Here is a 2,640-nt window from a genome sequence, read left to right as displayed (position 1 = left end):
AGATATGCAGATGACACCACCCTTATGGCAGAAAGTGAAGAAGAACTAAAAAGCCTCTTGATGAAAGTGAAAGTGGAGAGTGAAAAAGTTGGCTTAAAGCTCAACATTCAGAAAACAAAGATCATGGCATCCGGTCCCATCACTTCATGGCAAATAGATGGGAAACAGTGGCTGACTTTGTTTTTCTGCGTTCCAAAATCACTGCAGATGGTGATTGCAGACATGAAATTAAAAGACGCTTACTCCTTGGAAGGAAAATTATGACAAACCTAGACAGCATATTGAAAAACAGAGACATTACTTTGCCAACAAAGGTCCATCTAGTCAGGCTATTGTTTTTCCAGTAGTCATGTATAGATGTGACAGTTGGACTATAAACAAAGCTGAGCACAGAAGAATTGATGCTTTTGAACTATGGTGTTGGAGAAGACTCTTGAGAGTCACTTGGACTGCAAGGAGATCCAGCCAGTCCATCCTGAAGAAATCAGTCCTGGGTGTTCTTTGGAAAGACTGATGTTGAAGCTGAAGCTCTAATATTTTGTCCACCTGATGCGAAGAGCTGACTCATTTGAAAAGACCCTAATGCTGGGAAAGCTTGAAGGCAGGTGTCAAAGAAGATGTCAGAGGATGCGATGGTTGAATGGCATCACCAACACAATGTACATGAGTTTGGGTGGTCTCTGTAAATTGGTGATGGACAGGGAGGCCTGGCGTGCTGCGGTTCATGGGGTCGCAAAGAGTTGGACACGACTGAGCGACTGAACTGAACTGTACTCTTCCATTGTTAGTAGTCAGGAAAATGTCTGAGAGATGTTATGATAGAAGAACACAATACACTTTAGTGCACATAGGAGTGGAAGCAGCGACACCGCTTAAGATGTGGTTGCAGTAATCTATGCGGGAAATTAGGATTAATGTGGTATGTATATTGTGAGAAATGGCCACAATATTTACATACAGTTTCTCTCCAAACATGTTCCTCTGTTTTCATTCTCAATTTTATCATACATAAAATCAACCACAAGAGAAAATACAAGAAAACCACAAGAAAAACCACAAATACGACAAGAAACAGCAGCAAGAAATCCTGGCGGCGAAGCCCTGGACTAAGGATCACCATTACTTTAAGTACTGCAAAATCTCAGCATTGGCTCTACTGAAAATGGTGATGCATGCCAGATCAGGAGGCAACCTGGAAGTGATGGGCTTGATGCTGGGCAAGGTGGACGGTGAGACCATGATCATTATGGACAGCTTTGCTTTGCCAGTAGAGGGCACTGAAACGCAAGTGATCGCTCAGGCTGCTGCATATGAGTACATGGCTGCATACATAGAAAATGTTAAACAGGTTGGCCGCCTTGAAAATGCAATTGGCTGGTATCATACCACCCTGGCTATGGCTGCTGGCTTTCTGGAATTGATGTTAGTACTCAGATGCTCAATCAGCAGTTCCAGGAACCATTTGTAGCAGTGGTAATTGACCCAACAAGAACAATATCTGCAGGGAAAGTGAATCTTGGAGCCTTCAGGACATATCCAAAGGGCTACAAGCCTCCGGATGAAGGACCTTCTGAGTACCAGACCATCCCACTTAATAAAATAGAAGACTTTGGTGTACACTGCAAACAATACTATGCCTTAGAAGTCTCATATTTCAAATCCTCTTTGGATCGGAAATTGTTTGAGCTTTTGTGGAATAAATACTGGGTGAATACACTGAGTTCCTCTAGCTTGCTTACGAATGCAGACTATACCACCGGGCAGGTCTTCGATTTGTCTGAAAAATTAGAACAGTCAGAAGCCCAGCTGGGACGAGGAAGTTTCATGTTGGGTTTAGAAACACATGATCGAAAGTCAGAAGACAAACTTGCCAAAGCTACACGAGACAGCTGTAAAACTACCATAGAAGCTATCCATGGATTGATGTCTCAGGTTATTAAGGATAAACTGTTTAATCAAATTAACATCTCTTAAACAAGCACCAAGTAGTACTTTTGCCTGAAAGCCAGTATGAGGAAAAATACTCAAGTAACACTTTAAAACCAGTTACCAAAAATCTGATTAGATGAATAAGGTGCTCTGAAGGTGTCCTGGATATTAACATCCTATAATAAAATTCTTTAAAATGAAATTGTTCTTTTGTTGTTTTGTGGGAGGGGTTACATTCTTTTTCTAGTATCAATGTTTTAAAATATGAGGGAAAGAAATATTAGAACTTTTCTGTTTTAAAAGAGTCTTGCCTGTTTAAATTAGTCAAAGGATTTCAGCATTTCACTTGCTGTACTATCAGAGCCAGTTCAGTTTGCCTAAGCCTTCTTTATCTACGGCCATACCACCCAGAACCCACCTGATCTCCGAAGCTAAGCAGGGTTGGGCCTGGTTAGTACGTGGATGGGAGTCTGCCTGGGAATATGGGGTGCTGTAGGCTATTTAGGGGGCTTCCCAGGTGGTGCTAGTCGTAAAGAACCAGCCTTCCAATGCAGGAGATGTAAGAGACACAGGTTTAGTCCCCAGGTCAGGAAGGTCCCCTGTAGGAGGGCATGGCAACCCACTCCAGTATTCTTGCTAGAGAATCCTATGGACTGAGGAGCCTGATGGGCTACGCTTATTGGGGTAGCAGAGAGTCAGACCCGACTGAAG

At 42.7% G+C, this 2,640-nt stretch overlaps 1 pseudogene across 1 annotated transcript in view; it reads left to right on the top strand.

Moving 5' to 3' along the window:
• LOC105001208 overlaps positions 1–2,131 on the top strand; it is a 70,804-nt pseudogene extending 68,673 nt beyond the window's left edge. Inside the window, exon 2 of the transcript XR_826835.1 lies at positions 1,026–2,131. The product of XR_826835.1 is annotated as a COP9 signalosome complex subunit 5 pseudogene (transcript). The remainder of the gene's footprint in view (positions 1–1,025) is intronic.
• The last annotated feature ends 509 nt before the right edge of the window (positions 2,132–2,640 follow it).

Source organism: Bison bison, unplaced genomic scaffold (genome assembly GCF_000754665.1).
Source record: "Bison bison bison isolate TAMUID 2011002044 unplaced genomic scaffold, Bison_UMD1.0 scf7180017864379, whole genome shotgun sequence".
Classification (NCBI taxonomy): Eukaryota; Metazoa; Chordata; class Mammalia; order Artiodactyla; family Bovidae; genus Bison; species Bison bison.
Note: the sequence above shows the minus strand (reverse complement) of the source record. Positions and strands in the feature narration are given on the sequence as shown.